Genomic DNA, 23605 nt, shown 5'->3' with positions numbered 1-23605 from the left:
TTAAAGCCAGATCGTCACATTGGCCGCATTTCTCTCTGAGACGGTTACATTTATCGTATGCAAAGCTATGTCGCGTGCTGCGGGATGCGGAGACACTAAAAGCACCATAGTAGAACACTGAAGAAGCTTCTAAGTTGAAGCAATAGCCAGTAAGAAGTAGTACAATTGAAGTTTTAGTTGTCGATTATTCACTTTTTAGCCGGCTTTGTTGGCTTGGACATGACCTAGGACCATAAGATTTTGCATGGAAGGAGGACTAACAGCCGCGTTGCACGGGAGAATGTGAAAAGTGTTCATATGTAGTAAAAACCTGAGAAATCCGTCCGTTTTCGTCATTTGTTATCGAATCGACTTAAAGCCAGATCGTCACATTGGCCGCTTTTCTCTCTGAGACGGTTACATTTATCGTCTGCAAAGCTATGTCGCGTGCTGCGGTATGCGGAGACACTAAAAGCACCATAGTAGAACACAGAAGAAACTTCAAAGTTGAAGTAATAGCCAGTAAGAAGTAGTACAATTCAAGTTTTAGTTGTCGATTATTCACTTTTTAGCCGGCTTTGGTGGCTTAAACATGACCTAGGACCATAAGATTTTGCATGAAAGGAGGACTAGCAGACGCGTTGCACGGGAGAATGTGAAAAGTGTTCATATGTAGTAAAAACCTGAGAAATCCGTCCGTTTTCGTCATTTGTTATCGAATCGACTTTAAGCCACATAGTCACATTGGCCGCTCTACTCTCTGAAACGGTTACATTTATCGTCTGCAAAGCTATGTCGCGTGCTGCAGAATGCGGAAACACTAAAAGCACCATAGTAGAACACAGAAGAAGCTTCTAAGTTGAAGTAATAGCCAGTAAGAAGTAGTACAATTGAAGTTTTAGTTGTCGATTATTCACTTTTTAGCCGGCTTTGGTGGCTTGGACATGAGGTGGAACCATAAAATTTTGCATGAAAGGAAGACTAGCAGCCACGTTGCACCGGAGAATGTGAAAAGTGTTCATATGTAGTAAAAACCTGAGAAATTCGTCCGTTCTCGTCATTTGTTATCGAATCGTCTTAAACCTTATCGTCACATTGGCCGCATTTCTCTCTGAGACGGTTACATTTATCGTCTGCAAAGCTATGTCGCGTGCTGCGGGATGCGGAGACACTAAAAGCACCATAGTAGAACACTGAAGAAGCTTCTAAGTTGAAGCAATAGCCAGTAAGAAGTAGTACAATTCAAGTTTTAGTTGTCGATTATTCACTTTTTAGCCGGCTTTGGTGGCTTGGACATGACCTAGGACCATAAGATTTTGCATGAAAGGAGGACTAACAGCCGCGTTGCACGGGAGAATGTGAAAAGTGTTCATATGTAGTAAAAACCTGAGAAATCAGTCCGTTTTCGTCATTTGTTATCGAATCGTCTTAAAGCCAGATCGTCACATTGGCAGCATTTCTCTCTGAGACGGTTACATTTATCGTCTGCAAAGCTATGTCGCGTGCTGCGGGATGCGGAGACACTAAAAGCACCATAGTAGAACACTGAAGAAGCTTCTAAGTTGAAGCAATAGCCAGTAAGAAGTAGTACAATTGAAGTTTTAGTTGTCGATTATTCACTTTTTAGCCGGCTTTGGTGGCTTGGACATGACCTAGGACCATACGATTTTGCATGAAAGGAGGACTAACAGCCGCGTTGCACGGGAGAATGTGAAAAGTGTTCATATGTAGTAAAAACCTGAGAAATCCGTCCGTTTTCGTCATTTGTTATCGAATCGTCTTAAAGCCAGATCGTCACATTGGCCGCATTTCTCTCTGAGACGGTTACATTTATCGTCTGCGAAGCTATGTCGCGTGCTGCGGGATGCGGAGACACTAAAAGCACCATAGTAGAACACAGAAGAAGCTTCTAAATTGAAGTAATAGCCAGTAAGAAGTAATACAATTCAAGTTGTAGTTGTCGATTATTCACATTTTAGCCGGCTTTGGTGGCTTGGACATGACCTAGGACCTTAAGATTTTGCATGAAAGAAGGACTAGCAGCCGCGTTGCACGGGAGAATGTGAAAAGTGTTCATATGTAGTAAAAACCTGGGAAATCCGTCCGTTTTCGTCATTTGTTATCGAATCGACTTAAAGCCAGATCGTCACATTGGCCGCTCTTCTCTCTGAAACGGTTACATTTATCGTCTACAAAGCTATGTCGCGTGCTGCGTTATGCGGAAACACTAAAAGCACCATAGTAGAACACTGAAGATGCTTCTATGTTGAAGTAATAGCCAGTAAGAAGTAGTACAAATGAAGTTTTAGTTGTCGATTATTCACTTTTTAGCCGGCTTTGGTTGCTTGGACATGAGGTGGAACCATAAAATTTTGCATGAAAGGAAGACTAGCAGCCACGTTGCACCGGAGAATGCGAAAAGTGTTCATATGTAGTAAAAACCTGAGAAATCCGTCCGTTTTCGTCATTTGTTATCGAATCGTCTTAAAGCCAGATCGTCACATTGGCCGCATTTCTCTCTGAGACGGTTACATTTATCGTCTGCAAAGCTATGTCGCGTGCTGCGGGATGCGGAGACACTAAAAGCACCATAGTAGAACACTGAAGAAGCTTCTAAGTTGAAGCAATAGCCAGTAAGAAGTAGTACAATTGAAGTTTTAGTTGTCGATTATTCACTTTTTAGCCGGCTTTGGTGGCTTGGACATGACCTAGGACCATAAGATTTTGCATGAAAGGAGGACTAACAGCCGCGTTGCACGGGAGAATGTGAAAAGTGTTCATATGTAGTAAAAACCTGAGAAATCCGTCCGTTTTCGTCATTTGTTATCGAATCGACTTAAAGCCAGATCGTCACATTGGCCGCTTTTCTCTCTGAGACGGTTACATTTATCGTCTGCAAAGCTATGTCGCGTGCTGCGGTATGCGGAGACACTAAAAGCACCATAGTAGAACACAGAAGAAACTTCAAAGTTGAAGTAATAGCCAGTAAGAAGTAGTACAATTCAAGTTTTAGTTGTCGATTATTCACTTTTTAGCCGGCTTTGGTGGCTTGGACATGACCTAGGACCATAAGATTTTGCATGAAAGGAGGACTAGCAGACGCGTTGCACGGGAGAATGTGAAAAGTGTTCATATGTAGTAAAAACCTGAGAAATCCGTCCGTTTTCGTCATTTGTTATCGAATCGACTTTAAGCCACATAGTCACATTGGCCGCTCTACTCTCTGAAACGGTTACATTTATCGTCTGCAAAGCTATGTCGCGTGCTGCAGTATGCGGAAACACTAAAAGCACCATAGTAGAACACAGAAGAAGCTTCTAAGTTGAAGTAATAGCCAGTAAGAAGTAGTACAATTGAAGTTTTAGTTGTCGATTATTCACTTATTAGCCGGCTTTGGTGGCTTGGACATGAGGTGGAACCATAAAATTTTGCATGAAAGGAAGACTAGCAGCCACGTTGCACCGGAGAATGTGAAAAGTGTTCATATGTAGTAAAAACCTGAGAAATCCGTCCGTTTTCGTCATTTGTTATCGAATCGTCTTAAAGCCAGATCGTCACATTGGCCGCATTTCTCTCTGAGACGGTTACATTTATCGTCTGCAAAGCTATGTCGCGTGCTGCGGGATGCGGAGACGCTAAAAGCACCATAGTAGAACACTGAAGAAGCTTCTAAGTTGAAGCAATAGCCAGTAAGAAGTAGTACAATTGAAGTTTTAGTTGTCGATTATTCACTTTTTAGCCGGCTTTGGTGGCTTGGACATGACCTAGGACCATAAGATTTTGCATGAAAGGAGGACTAACAGCCGCGTTGCACGGGAGAATGTAAAAAGTGTTCATATGTAGTAAAAACCTGAGAAATCCGTCCGTTTTCGTCATTTGTTATCGAATCGACTTTAAGCCACATAGTCACATTGGCCGCTCTACTCTCTGAAACGGTTACATTTATCGTCTGCAAAGCTATGTCGCGTGCTGCAGTATGCGGAAACACTAAAAGCACCATAGTAGAACACAGAAGAAGCTTCTAAGTTGAAGTAATAGCCAGTAAGAAGTAGTACAATTGAAGTTTTAGTTGTCGATTATTCACTTTTTAGCCGGCTTTGGTGGCTTGGACATGAGGTGGAACCATAAAATTTTGCATGAAAGGAAGACTAGCAGCCACGTTGCAGCGGAGAATGTGAAAAGTGTTCATATGTAGTAAAAACCTGAGAAATCCGTCCGTTTTCGTCATTTGTTATCGAATCGTCTTAAAGCCAGATCGTCACATTGGCCGCATTTCTCTCTGAGACGGTTACATTTATCGTCTGCAAAGCTATGTCGCGTGCTGCGGGATGCGGAGACACTAAAAGCACCATAGTAGAACACTGAAGAAGCTTCTAAGTTGAAGCAATAGCCAGTAAGAAGTAGTACAATTGAAGTTTTAGTTGTCGATTATTCACTTTTTAGCCGGCTTTGTTGGCTTGGACATGACCTAGGACCATAAGATTTTGCATGGAAGGAGGACTAACAGCCGCGTTGCACGGGAGAATGTGAAAAGTGTTCATATGTAGTAAAAACCTGAGAAATCCGTCCGTTTTCGTCATTTGTTATCGAATCGACTTAAAGCCAGATCGTCACATTGGCCGCTTTTCTCTCTGAGACGGTTACATTTATCGTCTGCAAAGCTATGTCGCGTGCTGCGGTATGCGGAGACACTAAAAGCACCATAGTAGAACACAGAAGAAACTTCAAAGTTGAAGTAATAGCCAGTAAGAAGTAGTACAATTCAAGTTTTAGTTGTCGATTATTCACTTTTTAGCCGGCTTTGGTGGCTTAAGCATGACCTAGGGCCATAAGATTTTGCATGAAAGGAGGACTAGCAGACGCGTTGCACGGGAGAATGTGAAAAATGTTCATTTGTAGTAAAAACCTGAGAAATCCGTCCGTTTTCGTCATTTGTTATCGAATCGACTTTAAGCCACATAGTCACATTGGCCGCTCTACTCTCTGAAACGGTTACATTTATCGTCTGCAAAGCTATGTCGCGTGCTGCAGAATGCGGAAACACTAAAAGCACCATAGTAGAACACAGAAGAAGCTTCTAAGTTGAAGTAATAGCCAGTAAGAAGTAGTACAATTGAAGTTTTAGTTGTCGATTATTCACTTTTTAGCCGGCTTTGGTGGCTTGGACATGAGGTGGAACCATAAAATTTTGCATGAAAGGAAGACTAGCAGCCACGTTGCACCGGAGAATGTGAAAAGTGTTCATATGTAGTAAAAACCTGAGAAATCCGTCCGTTCTCGTCATTTGTTATCGAATCGTCTTAAACCTTATCGTCACATTGGCCGCATTTCTCTCTGAGACGGTTACATTTATCGTCTGCAAAGCTATGTCGCGTGCTGCGGGATGCGGAGACACTAAAAGCACCATAGTAGAACACTGAAGAAGCTTCTAAGTTGAAGCAATAGCCAGTAAGAAGTAGTACAATTGAAGTTTTAGTTGTCGATTATTCACTTTTTAGCCGGCTTTGGTGGCTTGGACATGACCTAGGACCATAAGATTTTGCATGAAAGGAGGACTAACAGCCGCGTTGCACGGGAGAATGTGAAAAGTGTTCATATGTAGTAAAAACCTGAGAAATCAGTCCGTTTTCGTCATTTGTTATCGAATCGTCTTAAAGCCAGATCGTCACATTGGCAGCATTTCTCTCTGAGACGGTTACATTTATCGTCTGCAAAGCTATGTCGCGTGCTGCGGGATGCGGAGACACTAAAAGCACCATAGTAGAACACTGAAGAAGCTTCTAAGTTGAAGCAATAGCCAGTAAGAAGTAGTACAATTGAAGTTTTAGTTGTCGATTATTCACTTTTTAGCCGGCTTTGGTGGCTTGGACATGACCTAGGACCATACGTTTTTGCATGAAAGGAGGACTAACAGCCGCGTTGCACGGGAGAATGTGAAAAGTGTTCATATGTAGTAAAAACCTGAGAAATCCGTCCGTTTTCGTCATTTGTTATCGAATCGTCTTAAAGCCAGATCGTCACATTGGCCGCATTTCTCTCTGAGACGGTTACATTTATCGTCTGCGAAGCTATGTCGCGTGCTGCGGGATGCGGAGACACTAAAAGCACCATAGTAGAACACAGAAGAAGCTTCTAAATTGAAGTAATAGCCAGTAAGAAGTAATACAATTCAAGTTGTAGTTGTCGATTATTCACATTTTAGCCGGCTTTGGTGGCTTGGACATGACCTAGGACCTTAAGATTTTGCATGAAAGAAGGACTAGCAGCCGCGTTGCACGGGAGAATGTGAAAAGTGTTCATATGTAGTAAAAACCTGGGAAATCCGTCCGTTTTCGTCATTTGTTATCGAATCGACTTAAAGCCAGATCGTCACATTGGCCGCTCTTCTCTCTGAAACGGTTACATTTATCGTCTACAAAGCTATGTCGCGTGCTGCGTTATGCGGAAACACTAAAAGCACCATAGTAGAACACTGAAGATGCTTCTATGTTGAAGTAATAGCCAGTAAGAAGTAGTACAAATGAAGTTTTAGTTGTCGATTATTCACTTTTTAGCCGGCTTTGGTTGCTTGGACATGAGGTGGAACCATAAAATTTTGCATGAAAGGAAGACTAGCAGCCACGTTGCACCGGAGAATGCGAAAAGTGTTCATATGTAGTAAAAACCTGAGAAATCCGTCCGTTTTCGTCATTTGTTATCGAATCGTCTTAAAGCCAGATCGTCACATTGGCTGCTTTTCTTTCTGAGACGGTTACATTTATCGTCTGCAAAGCTATGTCGCGTGCTGCGGGATGCGGAGACACTAAAAGCACCATAGTAGAACACTGAAGAAGCTTCTAAGTTGAAGCAATAGCCAGTAAGAAGTAGTACAATTGAAGTTTTAGTTGTCGATTATTCACTTTTTAGCCGGCTTTGGTGGCTTGGACATGACCTAGGACCATAAGATTATGCATGAAAGGAGGACTAACAGCCGCGTTGCACGGGAGAATGTGAAAAGTGTTCATATGTAGTAAAAACCTGAGAAATCCGTCCGTTTTCGTCATTTGTTATCGAATCGTCTTAAAGCCAGATCATCACATTGGCCGCTTTTCTCTCTGAGACGGTTACATTTATCGTCTGCAAAGCTATGTCGCGTGCTGCGGTATGCGGAGACACTAAAAGCACCATAGTAGAACACTGAAGAAGCTTCTAAGTTGAAGCAATAGCCAGTAAGAAGTAGTACAATTGAAGTTTTAGTTGTCGATTATTCACATTTTAGCCGGCTTTGGTGGCTTGGACATGACCTAGGTCCATACGATTTTGCATGAAAGGAGGACTAACAGCCGCGTTGCAGCGGAGAATGTGAAAAGTGTTCATATGTAGTAAAAACCTGAGAAATCCGTCCGTTTTCGTCATTTGTTATCGAATCGTCTTAAAGCCAGATCGTCACATTGGCCGCATTTCTCTCTGAGACGGTTACATTTATCGTCTGCAAAGCTATGTCGCGTGCTGCGGGATGCGGAGACACTAAAAGCACCATAGTAGAACACTGAAGAAGCTTCTAAGTTGAAGCAATAGCCAGTAAGAAGTAGTACAATTGAAGTTTTAGTTGTCGATTATTCACTTTTTAGCCGGCTTTGGTGGCTTGGACATGACCTAGGACCATAAGATTTTGCATGAAAGGAGGACTAACAGCCGCGTTGCACGGGAGAATGTGAAAAGTGTTCATATGTAGTAAAAACCTGAGAAATCCGTCCGTTTTCGTCATTTGTTATCGAATCGACTTAAAGCCAGATCGTCACATTGGCCGCTTTTCTCTCTGAGACGGTTACATTTATCGTCTGCAAAGCTATGTCGCGTGCTGCGGTATGCGGAGACACTAAAAGCACCATAGTAGAACACAGAAGAAACTTCAAAGTTGAAGTAATAGCCAGTAAGAAGTAGTACAATTCAAGTTTTAGTTGTCGATTATTCACTTTTTAGCCGGCTTTGGTGGCTTGGACATGACCTAGGACCATAAGATTTTGCATGAAAGGAGGACTAGCAGACGCGTTGCACGGGAGAATGTGAAAAGTGTTCATATGTAGTAAAAACCTGAGAAATCCGTCCGTTTTCGTCATTTGTTATCGAATCGACTTTAAGCCACATAGTCACATTGGCCGCTCTACTCTCTGAAACGGTTACATTTATCGTCTGCAAAGCTATGTCGCGTGCTGCAGTATGCGGAAACACTAAAAGCACCATAGTAGAACACAGAAGAAGCTTCTAAGTTGAAGTAATAGCCAGTAAGAAGTAGTACAATTGAAGTTTTAGTTGTCGATTATTCACTTTTTAGCCGGCTTTGGTGGCTTGGACATGAGGTAGAACCATAAAATTTTGCATGAAAGGAAGACTAGCAGCCACGTTGCAGCGGAGAATGTGAAAAGTGTTCATATGTAGTAAAAACCTGAGAAATCCGTCCGTTTTCGTCATTTGTTATCCAATCGTCTTAAAGCCAGATCGTCACATTGGCCGCATTTCTCTCTGAGACGGTTACATTTATCGTCTGCAAAGCTATGTCGCGTGCTGCGGGATGCGGAGACACTAAAAGCACCATAGTAGAACACTGAAGAAGCTTCTAAGTTGAAGCAATAGCCAGTAAGAAGTAGTACAATTGAAGTTTTAGTTGTCGATTATTCACTTTTTAGCCGGCTTTGGTGGCTTGGACATGACCTAGGACCATAAGATTTTGCATGAAAGGAGGACTAACAGCCGCGTTGCACGGGAGAATGTGAAAAGTGTTCATATGTAGTAAAAACCTGAGAAATCCGTCCGTTTTCGTCATTTGTTATCGAATCGTCTTAAAGCCAATTCATCACATTGGCCGCATTTCTCTCTGAGACGGTTACATTTATCGTCTGCAAAGCTAAGTCGCGTGCTGCGGGATGCGGAGACACTAAAAGCACCATAGTACAACACTGAAGAAGCTTCTAAGTTGAAGCAATAGCCAGTAAGAAGTAGTACAATTGAAGTTTTAGTTGTCGATTATTCACTTTTTAGCCGGCTTTGGTGGCTTGGACATGACCTAGGACCATACGATTTTGCATGAAAGGAGGACTAACAGCCGCGTTGCACGGGAGAATGTGAAAAGTGTTCATATGTATTAAAAACCTGAGAAATCCGTCCGTTTTCGTCATTTGTTATCGAATCGTCTTAAAGCCAGATCGTCACATTGGCCGCTTTTCTCTCTGAGACGGTTACATTTATCTTCTGCAAAGCTATGTCGCGTGCTGCGGTATGCGGAGACACTAAAAGCACCATAGTAGAACACTGAAGAAGCTTCTAAGTTGAAGCAATAGCCAGTAAGAAGTAGTACAATTGAAGTTTTAGTTGCCGATTATTCACTTTTTAGCCGGCTTTGTTGGCTTGGACATGACCTAGGACCTTAAGATTTTGCATGAAAGGAGGACTAACAGCCGCGTTGCACGGGAGAATGTGAAAAGTGTTCATATGTAGTAAAAACCTGAGAAATCCGTCCGTTTTCGTCATTTGTTATCGAATCGACTTAAAGCCACATAGTCACATTGGCCGCTCTACTCTCTGAAACGGTTACATTTATCGTCTGCAAAGCTATGTCGCGTGCTGCAGTATGCGGAAACACTAAAAGCACCATAGTAGAACACAGAAGAAGCTTCTAAGTTGAAGTAATAGCCAGTAAGAAGTAGTACAATTGAAGTTTTAGTTGTCGATTATTCACTTTTTAGCCGTCTTTGGTGGCTTGGACATGACCTGGGACCATAAGATTTTACATGAAAGGAGGACTGGCAGCCGCGTTGCACGGGAGAATGTGAAAAGTGTTCATATGTAGTAAAGACCTGATAAATCCGTCCGTTGTCGTCATTTGTTATCGAATCGACTTAAAGGCAGATCGTCACATTGGCCGCTTTTCACTCTGAGACGGTTACATTTATCGTCTGCAACGCTATGTCGCGTGCTGCGGTATGCGGAGACACTAAAAGCACCATAGTAGAACACAGAAGAAGCTTCTAAGTTGAAGTAATAGCCAGTAAGAAGTAATACAATTCAAGTTTTAGTTGTCGATTATTCACATTTTAGCCGGCTTTGGTGGCTTGGACATGACCTAGGACCATAAGATTTTGCGTGAAAGGAGGACTAACAGCCGCGTTGCACGGGAGAATGTGAAAAGTGTTCATATGTAGTAAAAACCTGAGAAATCCGTCCGTTTTCGTCATTTGTTATCGAATCGACTTAAAGCTAGATCGTCACATTGGCCGCTTTTCTCTCTGAGACGGTTACATTTATCGTCTCCAAAGCTATGTCGCGTGCTGCGGTATGCGGAGACACTAAAAGCACCTTAGTAGAACACTGAAGAAGCTTCTAAGTTGAAGCAATAGCCAGTAAGAAGTAGTACAATTGAAGTTTTAGTTGTCGATTATTCACTTTTTAGCCGGCTTTGGTGGCTTGGACATGAGGTGGATCCATAAAATTTTGCATGAAAGGAAGACTAGCAGCCACGTTGCAGCGGAGAATGTGAAAAGTTTTCATATGTAGTAAAAACCTGAGAAATCCGTCCGTTTTCGTCATTTGTTATCCAATCGTCTTAAAGCCAGATCGTCACATTGGCCGCATTTCTCTCTGAGACGGTTACATTTATCGTCAGCAAAGCTATGTCGCGTGCTGCGGGATGCGGAGACACTAAAAGCACCATAGTAGAACACTGAAGAAGCTTCTAAGTTGAAGCAGTAGCCAGTAAGAAGTAGTACAATTGAAGTTTTAGTTGTCGATTATTCACTTTTTAGCCGGCTTTGGTGGCTTGGACATGACCTAGGACCATACGATTTTGCATGAAAGGAGGACTAACAGCCGCGTTGCACGGGAGAATGTGAAAAGTGTTCATATGTATTAAAAACCTGAGAAATCCGTCCGTTTTCGTCATTTGTTATCGAATCGTCTTAAAGCCAGATCGTCACATTGGCCGCTTTTCTCTCTGAGACGGTTACATTTATCGTCTGCAAAGCTATGTCGCGTGCTGCGGTATGCGGAGACACTAAAAGCACCATAGTAGAACACTGAAGAAGCTTCTAAGTTGAAGCAATAGCCAGTAAGAAGTAGTACAATTGAAGTTTTAGTTGTCGATTATTCACTTTTTAGCCGGCTTTGTTGGCTTGGACATGACCTAGGAGCATACGATTTTGCATGAAAGGAGGACTAACAGCCGCGTTGCACGGGATAATGTGAAAAGTGTTCATATGTAGTAAAAACCTGAGAAATCCGTCCGTTTTCGTCATTTGTTATCGAATCGACTTAAAGCCACATAGTCACATTGGCCGCTCTACTCTCTGAAACGGTTACATTTATCGTCTGCAAAGCTATGTCGCGTGCTGCAGTATGCGGAAACACTAAAAGCACCATAGTACAACACAGAAGAAGTTTCTAAGTTGAAGTAATAGCCAGTAAGAAGTAGTACAATTGAAGTTTTAGTTGTAGATTATTCACTTTTTAGCCGTCTTTGGTGGCTTGGACATGACCTGGGACCATAAGATTTTACATTAAACGAGGACTGGCAGCCGCGTTGCACGGGAGAATGTGAAAAGTGTTCATATGTAGTAAAAACCTGATAAATCCGTCCGTTGTCGTCATTTGTTATCGAATCGACTTAAAAGCAGATCGTCACATTGGCCGCTTTTCACTCTGAGACGGTTACATTTATCGTCTGCAACGCTATGTCGCGTGCTGCGGTATGCGGAGACACTAAAAGCACCATAGTAGAACACAGAAGAAGCTTCTAAGTTGAAGTAATAGCCAGTAAGAAGTAATACAATTCAAGTTTTAGTTGTCGATTATTCACATTTTAGCCGGCTTTGGTGGCTTGGACATGACCTAGGACCTTAAGATTTTGCATGAAAATAGGACTAGCAGCCGCGTTGCACGGGAGAATGTGAAAAGTGTTCATATGTAGTAAAAACCTGAGAAATCCGTCCGTTTTCGTCATTTGTTATCGAATCGACTTAAAGCCAGATCGTCACATTGGCCGCTCTTCTCTCTGAAACGATTACATTTATCGTCTACAAAGCTATGTCGCGTGCTGCATTATGCGGAAACACTAAAAGCACCATAGTAGAACACTGAAGAAGATTCTATGTTGAAGTAATAGCCAGTAAGAAGTAGTACAATTGAAGTTTTATTTGTCGATTATTAACTTTTTAGCCGGCTTTGGTGGCTTGGACATGACCTAGGACCATAAGATTTTGCATGAAAGGAGGACTAGCAGACGCGTTGCACGGGAGAATGTGAAAAGTGTTCATATGTAGTAAAAACCTGAGAAATCCGTCCGTTTTTGTCATTTGTTATCGAATCGACTTTAAGCCACATAGTCACATTGGCCGCTCTACTCTCTGAAACGGTTACATTTATCGTCTGCAAAGCTATGTCGCGTGCTGCAGTATGCGGAAACACTAAAAGCACCATAGTAGAACACAGAAGAAGCTTCTAAGTTGAAGTAATAGCCAGTAAGAAGTAGTACAATTGAAGTTTTAGTTGTCGATTATTCACTTTGTAGCCGGCTTTGTTGGCTTGGACATGAGGTGGAACCATAAAATTTTGCATGAAAGGAAGACTAGCAGCCACGTTGCACCGGAGAATGTGAAAAGTGTTCATATGTAGTAAAAACCTGAGAAATCCGTCCGTTTTCGTCATTTGTTACCGAATCGACTTAAAGCCAGATCGTCAAATTGGCCGCTTTTCTCTCTGAGACGGTTACATTTATCGTCTGCAAAGCTATGTCGCGTGCTGCGGTATGCGGAGACACTAAAAGCACCATAGTAGAACACAGAAGAAGCTTCTAAGTTGAAGCAATAGCCAGTAAGAAGGAATACAATTCAAGTTTTAGTTGTCGATTATTCACATTTTAGCCGGCTTTGGTGGCTTGGACATGACCTAGGACCTTAAGATTTTGCATGAAAGGAGGACTAGCAGACGCGTTGCACGGGAGAATGTGAAAAGTGTTCATATGTAGTAAAAACCTGAGAAATCCGTCCGTTTTCGTCATTTGTTATCGAATCGACTTAAAGCCAGTTCGTCACATTGGCCGCTCTTCTCTCTGAAACGTTTACATTTATCGTCTATAAAGCTATGTCGCGTGCTGCGTTATGCGGAAACACTAAAAGCACCATACTAGAACACTGAAGAAGCTTCTATGTTGAAGTAATAGCCAGTAAGAAGTAGTACAAATGAAGTTTTAGTTGTCGATTATTCACTTTTTAGCCGGCTTTGGTGGCTTGAACATGAGGTGGAACCATAAAATTTTGCATGAAAGGAAGACTAGCAGCCACGTTGCACCGGAGAATGTGAAAAGTGTTCATATGTAGTAAAAACCTGAGAAATCCGTCCGTTTTCGTCATTTGTTATCGAATCGACTTAAAGCCAGATCGTCACATTGGCCACTTTTCTCTCTGAGACGGTTACATTTATCGTCTGCAAAGCTATGTCGCGTGCTGCGGTATGCGGAGACACTAAAAGCTCTATAGTAGAACACTGAAGAAGCTTCTAAGTTGAAGCAATAGCCAGTAAGAAGTCGTAAAATTGAAGTTTTAGTTGTCGATTATTCACTTTTTAGCCGGCTTTGTTGGCTTGGACATGACCTAGGACCATAAGATTTTGCATGAAAGGAGGACTAACAGCCGCGTTGCACGGGAGAATGTGAAAAGTGTTCATATGTGGTAAAAACCTGATAAATCCGTCCGTTTTCGTCATTTGTTATCGAATCGACTTAAAGGCAGATCGTCACATTGGCCGCTTTTCTCTCTGAGACGGTTACATTTATCGTCTGCAACGCTATGTCGCGTGCTGCGGTATGCGGAGACACTAAAAGCACCATAGTAGAACACTGAAGAAGCTTCTAAGTTGAAGCAATAGCCAGTAAGAAGTAGTACAATTGAAGTTTTAGTTGTCGATTATTCACTTTTTAGCCGGGTTTGGTGGCTTGGACATGACCTAGGACCATACGATTTTGCATGAAAGGAGGACTAGCAGCCGCGTTGCACGGGAGAATGTGAAAAGTGTTCATATGTAGTAAAAACCTGAGAAATCCGTCCGTTTTCGTCATTTGTTATCGAATCGACTTAAAGCCAGATCGTCACATTGGCCGCTCTTCTCTCTGAAACGGTTACATTTATCGTCTACAACGCTATGTCGCGTGCTGCGTTATGCGGAAACACTAAAAGCACCATAGTAGAACACTGAAGAAGCTTCTATGTTGTAGTAATAGCCAGTAAGAAGTAGTACAATTGAAGTTTTAGTTGTCGATTATTCACTTTTTAGCCGGCTTTGGTGGCTTGGACATGAGGTGGAACCATAAAATTTTGCATGATAGGAAGACTAGCAGCCACGTTGCACCGGAGAATGTGAAAAGTGTTCATATGTAGTAAAAACCTGAGAAATCCGTCCGTTTTCGTCATTTGTTATCGAATCGACTTAAAGCCACATAGTCACATTGGCCGCTCTACTCTCTGAAACGTTTACATTTATCGTCTGCAAAGCTATGTCGCGTGCTGCAGTATGCGGAGACACTAAAAGCACCATAGTAGAACACTGAAGAAGCTTCTAAGTTGAAGCAATAGCCAGTAAGAAGTAGTACAATTGAAGTTTTAGTTGTCGATTATTCACTTTTTAGCCGGCTTTGGTGGCTTGGACATGACCTAGGACCATAAGATTTTGCATGCAAGGAGGACTAACAGCCGCGTTGCACGGGAGAATGTGAAAAGTGTTCATATGTAGTAAAAACCTGAGAAATCCGTCCGTTTTCGTCATTTGTTATCGAATCGTCTTAAAGCCAGATCGTCACATTGGCCGCTTTTCTCTCTGAGACGGTTACATTTATCGTCTCCAAAGCTATGTCGCGTGCTGCGGTATGCGGAGACACTAAAAGCACCATAGTAGAACACTGAAGAAACTTCTAAGTTGAAGCAATAGCCAGTAAGAAGTAGTACAATTGAAGTTTTAGTTGTCGATTATTCACTTTTTAGCCGGCTTTGTTGGCTTGGACATGACCTAGGACCATAAGATTTTGCATGAAAGGAGGACTAACAGCCGCGTTGCACGGGAGAATGTGAAAAGTGTTCATATGTAGTAAAAACCTGAGAAATTCGTCCGTTTTCGTCATTTGTTATCGAATCGACTTAAAGCCAGATCGTCACATTGGCCGCTTTTCTCTCTGAGACGGTTACATTTATCGTCTGCAAAGCTATGTCGCGTGCTGCGGTATGCGGAGACACTAAAAGCACCATAGTAGAACACAGAAGAAACTTCAAAGTTGAAGTAATAGCCAGTAAGAAGTAGTACAATTCAAGTTTTAGTTGTCGATTATTCACTTTTTAGCCGGCTTTGGTTGCTTGGACATGAGGTGGAACCATAAAATTTTGCATGAAAGGAAGACTAGCAGCCACGTTGCACCGGAGAATGCGAAAAGTGTTCATATGTAGTAAAAACCTGAGAAATCCGTCCGTTTTCGTCATTTGTTATCGAATCGTCTTAAAGCGAGATCGCCACATTGGCTGCTTTTCTTTCTGAGACGGTTACATTTATCGTCTGCAAATCTATGTCGCGTGCTGCGGTATGCGGAGACACTAAAAGCACCATAGTAGAACACTGAAGAAGCTTCTAAGTTGAAGCAGTAGCCAGTAAGAAGTAGTACAATTGAAGTTTTAGTTGTCGATTATTCACTTTTTAGCCGGCTATGGTGGCTTGGACATGACCTAGGACCATACGATTTTGCATGAAAGGAGGACTAACAGCCGCGTTGCACGGGAGAATGTGAAAAGTGTTCATATGTATTAAAAACCTGAGAAATCCGTCCGTTTTCGTCATTTGTTATCGAATCGTCTTAAAGCCAATTCGTCACATTGGCCGCTTTTCTCTCTGAGACGGTTACATTTATCGTCTGCAAAGCTATGTCGCGTGCTGCGGTATGCGGAGACACTAAAAGAACCATAGTAGAACACAGAAGAAACTTCAAAGTTGAAGTAATAGCCAGTAAGAAGTAGTAGAATTCAAGTTTTAGTTGTCGATTATTCACGTTTTAGCCGGCTTTGGTGGCTTGGACATGACCTAGGACCATAAGATTTTGCATGAAAGGAGGACTAGCAGACGCGTTGCACGGGAGAATGTGAAAAGTGTTCATATGTAGTAAAAACCTGAGAAATCCGTCCGTTTTCGTCATTTGTTATCGAATCGACTTTAAGCCACATAGTCACATTGGCCGCTCTACTCTCTGAAACGGTTACATTTATCGTCTGCAAAGCTATGTCGCGTGCTGCAGTATGCGGAAACACTAAAAGCACCATAGTAGAACACAGAAGAAGCTTCTAAGTTGAAGTAATAGCCAGTAAGAAGTAGTACAATTGAAGTTTTAGTTGTCGATTATTCACTTTTTAGCCGGCTTTGGTGGCTTGGACATGAGGTGGAACCATAAAATTTTGCATGAAAGGAAGACTAGCAGCCACGTTGCAGCGGAGAATGTGAAAAGTGTTCATATGTAGTAAAAACCTGAGAAATCCGTCCGTTTTCGTCATTTGTTATCCAATCGTCTTAAAGCCAGATCGTCACATTGGCCGCATTTCTCTCTGAGACGGTTACATTTATCGTCTGCAAAGCTATGTCGCGTGCTGCGGGATGTGGAGACACTAAAAGCACCATAGTAGAACACTGAAGAAGCTTCTAAGTTGAAGCAATAGCCAGTAAGAAGTAGTACAATTGAAGTTTTAGTTGTCGATTATTCACTTTTTAGCCGGCTTTGGTGGCTTGGACATGACCTAGGACCATAAGATTTTGCATGAAAGGAGGACTAACAGCCGCGTTGCACGGGAGAATGTGAAAAGTGTTCATATGTAGTAAAATCCTGAGAAATCCGTCCGTTTTCGTCATTTGTTATCGAATCGACTTAAAGCCACATAGTCACATTGGCCGCTCTACTCTCTGAAACGGTTACATTTATCGTCTGCAAAGCTATGTCGCGTGCTGCAGTATGCGGAAACACTAAAAGCACCATAGTAGAACACAGAAGAAGCTTCTAAGTTGAAGTAATAGCCACTAAGAAGTAGTACAATTCAAGTTTTAGTTGTCGATTATTCACTTTTTAGCCGGCTTTGGTGGCTTGGACATGACCTGGGACCATACGATTTTACATGAAAGGAGGACTGGCAGCCGCGTTGCACGGGAGAATGTGAAAAGTGTTCATATGTAGTAAAAACCTGATAAATCCGTCCGTTGTCGTCATTTGTTATCGAATCGACTTAAAGGCAGATCGTCACATTGGCCGCTTTTCACTCTGAGACGGTTACATTTATCGTCTGCAACGCTATGTCGCGTGCTGCGGTATGCGGAGACACTAAAAGCACCATAGTAGAACACAGAAGAAGCTTCTAAGTTGAAGTAATAGCCAGTAAGAAGTAATACAATTCAAGTTTTAGTTGTCGATTATTCACATTTTAGCCGGCTTTGGTGGCTTGGACATGACCTAGGACCTTAAGATTTTGCATGAAAATAGGACTAGCAGCCGCGTTGCACGGGAGTACGTGAAAAGTGTTCATATGTAGTAAAAACCTGAGAAATCCGTCCGTTTTCGTCATTTGTTATCGAATCGACTTAAAGCCAGATCGTCACATTGGCCGCTCTTCTCTCTGAAACGGTTACATTTATCGTCTACAAAGCTATGTCGCGTGCTGCATTATGCGGAAACACTAAAAGCACCATAGTAGAACACTGAAGAAGCTTCTATGTTGAAGTAATAGCCAGTAAGAAGTAGTGCAATTGAAGTTTTAGTTGTCGATTATTCACTTTTTAGCCGGCTTTGGTGGCTTGGACATGACCTAGGACCATAAGATTTTGCATGAAAGGAGGACTAGCAGACGCGTTGCACGGGAGAATGTGAAAAGTGTTCATATGTAGTAAAAACCTGAGAAATCCGTCCGTTTTCGTCATTTGTTATCGAATCGACTTTAAGCCACATAGTCACATTGGCCGCTCTACTCTCTGAAACGGTTACATTTATCGTCTGCAAAGCTATGTCGCGTGCTGCAGTATGCGGAAACACTAAAAGCACCATAGTAGAACACAGAAGAAGCTTCTAAGTTGAAGTAATAGCTAGTAAGAAGTAGTACAATTGAAGTTTTAGGTGTCGATTATTCACTTTTGAGCCGGCTTTGGTGGCTTGGACATGAGGTGGAACCATAATATTTTACATGAAAGGAGGACTGGCAGCCGCGTTGCACGGGAGAGTGTGAAAAGTGTTCATATGTAGTAAAAACCTGATAAATCCGTCCGTTGTCGTCATTTGTTATCGAATCGACTTAAAGGCAGATCGTCACATTGGCCGCTTTTCACTCTGAGACGGTTACATTTATCGTCTGCAACGCTATGTCGCGTGCTGCGGTATGCGGAGACACTAAAAGCACCATAGTAGAACACAGAAGAAGCTTCTAAGTTGAAGTAATAGCCAGTAAGAAGTAATACAATTCAAGTTTTAGTTGTCGATTATTCACATTTTAGCCGGCTTTGGTGGCTTGGACATGACCTAGGACCTTAAGATTTTGCATGAAAATAGGACTAGCAGCCGCGTTGCACGGGAGTATGTGAAAAGTGTTCATATGTAGTAAAAACCTGAGAAATCCGTCCGTTTTCGTCATTTGTTATCGAATCGACTTAAAGCCAGATCGTCACATTGGCCGCTCTTCTCTCTGAAACGGTTACATTTATCGTCTACAAAGCTATGTCGCGTGCTGCATTATGCGGAAACACTAAAAGCACCATAGTAGAACACTGAAGAAGCTTCTATGTTGAAGTAATAGCCAGTAAGAAGTAGTGCAATTGAAGTTTTAGTTGTCGATTATTCACTTTTTAGCCGGCTTTGGTGGCTTGGACATGACCTAGGACCATAAGATTTTGCATGAAAGGAGGACTAGCAGACGCGTTGCACGGGAGAATGTGAAAAGTGTTCATATGTAGTAAAAACCTGAGAAATCCGTCCGTTTTCGTCATTTGTTATCGAATCGACTTTAAGCCACATAGTCACATTGGCCGCTCTACTCTCTGAAACGGTTACATTTATCGTCTGCAAAGCTATGTCGCGTGCTGCAGTATGCGGAAACACTAAAAGCACCATAGTAGAACACAGAAGAAGCTTCTAAGTTGAAGTAATAGCCAGTAAGAAGTAATACAATTCAAGTTTTAGTTGTCGATTATTCACATTTTAGCCGGCTTTGGTGGCTTGGACATGACCTAGGACCTTAAGATTTTGCATGAAAATAGGACTAGCAGCCGCGTTGCACGGGAGTATGTGAAAAGTGTTCATATGTAGTAAAAACCTGAGAAATCCGTCCGTTTTCGTCATTTGTTATCGAATCGACTTAAAGCCAGATCGTCACATTGGCCGCTCTTCTCTCTGAAACGGTTACATTTATCGTCTACAAAGCTATGTCGCGTGCTGCATTATGCGGAAACACTAAAAGCACCATAGTAGAACACTGAAGAAGCTTCTATGTTGAAGTAATAGCCAGTAAGAAGTAGTGCAATTGAAGTTTTAGTTGTCGATTATTCACTTTTTAGCCGGCTTTGGTGGCTTGGACATGACCTAGGACCTTAAGATTTTGCATGAAAATAGGACTAGCAGCCGCGTTGCACGGGAGTATGTGAAAAGTGTTCATATGTAGTAAAAACCTGAGAAATGCGTCCGTTTTCGTCATTTGTTATCGAATCGACTTAAAGCCAGATCGTCACATTGGCCGCTCTTCTCTCTGAAACGGTTACATTTATCGTCTACAAAGCTATGTCGCGTGCTGCATTATGCGGAAACACTAAAAGCACCATAGTAGAACACTGAAGAAGCTTCTATGTTGAAGTAATAGCCAGTAAGAAGTAGTGCAATTGAAGTTTTAGTTGTCGATTATTCACTTTTTAGCCGTCTTTGGTGGCTTGGACATGACCTAGGACCATAAGATTTTGCATGAAAGGAGGACTAGCAGACGCGTTGCACGGGAGAATGTGAAAAGTGTTCATATGTAGTAAAAACCTGAGAAATCCGTCCGTTTTCGTCATTTGTTATCGAATCGACTTTAAGCCACATAGTCACATTGGCCGCTCTACTCTCTGAAACGGTTACATTTATCGTCTGCAAAGCTATGTCGCGTGCTGCAGTATGCGGAAACACTAAAAGCACCATAGTAGAACACAGAAGAAGCTTCTAAGTTGAAGTAATAGCTAGTAGGAAGTAGTACAATTGAAGTTTTAGGTGTCGATTATTCACTTTTGAGCCGGCTTTGGTGGCTTGGACATGAGGTGGAACCATAATATTTTACATGAAAGGAGGACTGGCAGCCGCGTTGCACGGGAGAATGTGAAAAGTGTTCATATGTAGTAAAAACCTGATAAATGCGTCCGTTGTCGTCATTTGTTATCGAATCGACTTAAAGGCAGATCGTCACATTGGCCGCTTTTCACTCTGAGACGGTTACATTTATCGTCTGCAACGCTATGTCGCGTGCTGCGGTATGCGGAGACACTAAAAGCACCATAGTAGAACACAGAAGAAGCTTCTAAGTTGAAGTAATAGCCAGTAAGAAGTAATACAATTCAAGTTTTAGTTGTCGATTATTCACATTTTAGCCGGCTTTGGTGGCTTGGACATGACCTAGGACCTTAAGATTTTGCATGAAAATAGGACTAGCAGCCGCGTTGCACGGGCGTATGTGAAAAGTGTTCATATGTAGTAAAAACCTGAGAAATCCGTCCGTTTTCGTCATTTGTTATCGAATCGACTTAAAGCCAGATCGTCACATTGGCCGCTCTTCTCTCTGAAACGGTTACATTTATCGTCTACAAAGCTATGTCGCGTGCTGCATTATGCGGAAACACTAAAAGCACCATAGTAGAACACTGAAGAAGCTTCTATGTTGAAGTAATAGCCAGTAAGAAGTAGTGCAATTGAAGTTTTAGTTGTCGATTATTCACTTTTTAGCCGGCTTTGGTGGCTTGGACATGACCTAGGACCATAAGATTTTGCATGAAAGGAGGACTAGCAGACGCGTTGCACGGGAGAATGTGAAAAGTGTTCATATGTAGTAAAAACCTGAGAAATCCGTCCGTTTTCGTCATTTGTTATCGAATCGACTTTAAGCCACATAGTCACATTGGCCGCTCTAATCTCTGAAACGGTTACATTTATCGTCTGCAAAGCTATGTCGCGTGCTGCAGTATGCGGAAACACTAAAAGCACCATAGTAGAACACAGAAGAAGCTTCTAAGTTGAAGTAATAGCCAGTAAGAAGTAGTACAATTGAAGTTTTAGTTGTCGATTATTCACTTTTGAGCCGGCTTTGGTGGCTTGGACATGAGGTGGAACCATAATATTTTGCATGAAAGGAAGACTAGCAGTCACGTTGCACCGGAGAATGTGAAAAGTGTTCATATGTAGTAAAAACCTGAGGAATCCGTCCGTTTTCGTCATTTGTTACCGAATCGACTTAAAGCCAGATCGTCAAATTGGCCGCTTTTCTCTCTGAGACGGTTACATTTATCGTCTGCAAAGCTATGTCGCGTGCTGCGGTATGCGGAGACACTAAAAGCACCATAGTAGAACACAGAAGAAGCTTCTAAGTTGAAGCAATAGCCAGTAAGAAGTAGTACAATTGAAGTTTTAGTTGTCGATTATTCACTTTTTAGCCGGCTTTGGTGGCTTGGACATGAGGTGGAACCATAAAATTTTGCATGAAAGGAAGACTAGCAGCCACGTTGCACCGGAGAATGTGAAAAGTGTTCATATGTAGTAAAAACCTGAGAAATCCGTCCGTTTTCGTCATTTGTTATCGAATCGACTTAAAGGCAGATCGTCACATTGGCCGCTTTTCTCTCTGAGACGGTTACATTTATCGTCTGAAACGCTATGTCGCGTGCTGCGGTATGCGGAGACACTAAAAGCACCATAGTAGAACACAGAAGAAGCTTCTAAGTTGAAGTAATAGCCAGTAAGAAGTAATACAATTCAAGTTTTAGTTGTCGATTATTCACATTTTAGCCGGCTTTGGTGGCTTGGACATGACCTAGGACCTTAAGATTTTGCATGAAAGGAGGACTAGCAGCCGCGTTGCACGGGAGAATGTGAAAAGTGTGCATATGTAGTAAAAACCTGAGAAATGCGTCCGTTTTCGTCATTTGTTATCAAATCGACTTAAAGCCAGATCGTCACATTGGCCGCTCTTCTCTCTGAAACGTTTACATTTATCGTCTATAAAGCTATGTCGCGTGCTGCGTTATGCGGAAACACTAAAAGCACCATACTAGAACACTGAAGAAGCTTCTATGTTGAAGTAATAGCCAGTAAGAAGTAGTACAATTGAAGTTTTAGGTGTCGATTATTCACTTTTGAGCCGGCTTTGGTGGCTTGGACATGAGGTGGAACCATAATATTTTACATGAAAGGAGGACTGGCAGCCGCGTTGCACGGGAGAGTGTGAAAAGTGTTCATATGTAGTAAAAACCTGATAAATCCGTCCGTTGTCGTCATTTGTTATCGAATCGACTTAAAGGCAGATCGTCACATTGGCCGCTTTTCACTCTGAGACGGTTACATTTATCGTCTGCAACGCTATGTCGCGTGCTGCGGTATGCGGAGACACTAAAAGCACCATAGTAGAACACAGAAGAAGCTTCTAAGTTGAAGTAATAGCCAGTAAGAAGTAATACAATTCAAGTTTTAGTTGTCGATTATTCACATTTTAGCCGGCTTTGGTGGCTTGGACATGACCTAGGACCTTAAGATTTTGCATGAAAATAGGACTAGCAGCCGCGTTGCACGGGAGTATGTGAAAAGTGTTCATATGTAGTAAAAACCTGAGAAATCCGTCCGTTTTCGTCATTTGTTATCGAATCGACTTAAAGCCAGATCGTCACATTGGCCGCTCTTCTCTCTGAAACGGTTACATTTATCGTCTACAAAGCTATGTCGCGTGCTGCATTATGCGGAAACACTAAAAGCACCATAGTAGAACACTGAAGAAGCTTCTATGTTGAAGTAATAGCCAGTAAGAAGTAGTGCAATTGAAGTTTTAGTTGTCGATTATTCAATTTTTAGCCGGCTTTGGTGGCGTGGACATGACCTAGGACCATAAGATTTTGCATGAAAGGAGGACTAGCAGACGCGTTGCACGGGAGAATGTGAAAAGTGTTCATATGTAGTAAAAACCTGAGAAATCCGTCCGTTTTCGTCATTTGTTATCGAATCGACTTTAAGCCACATAGTCACATTGGCCGCTCTACTCTCTGAAACGGTTACATTTATCGTCTGCAAAGCTATGTCGCGTGCTGCAGTATGCGGAAACACTAAAAGCACCATAGTAGAACACAGAAGAAGCTTCTAAGTTGAAGTAATAGCCAGTAAGAAGTAATACAATTCAAGTTTTAGTTGTCGATTATTCACATTTTAGCCGGCTTTGGTGGCTTGGACATGACCTAGGACCTTAAGATTTTGCATGAAAATAGGACTAGCAGCCGCGTTGCACGGGAGTATGTGAAAAGTGTTCATATGTAGTAAAAACCTGAGAAATCCGTCCGTTTTCGTCATTTGTTATCGAATCGACTTAAAGCCAGATCGTCACATTGG

Source organism: Schistocerca gregaria, unplaced genomic scaffold (assembly GCF_023897955.1).
Source record: "Schistocerca gregaria isolate iqSchGreg1 unplaced genomic scaffold, iqSchGreg1.2 ptg000256l, whole genome shotgun sequence".
Lineage (NCBI taxonomy): Eukaryota > Metazoa > Arthropoda > Insecta > Orthoptera > Acrididae > Schistocerca > Schistocerca gregaria.
The sequence above is the reverse complement of the archived record's forward strand: the minus strand, read 5'-3'. Positions refer to the sequence as shown.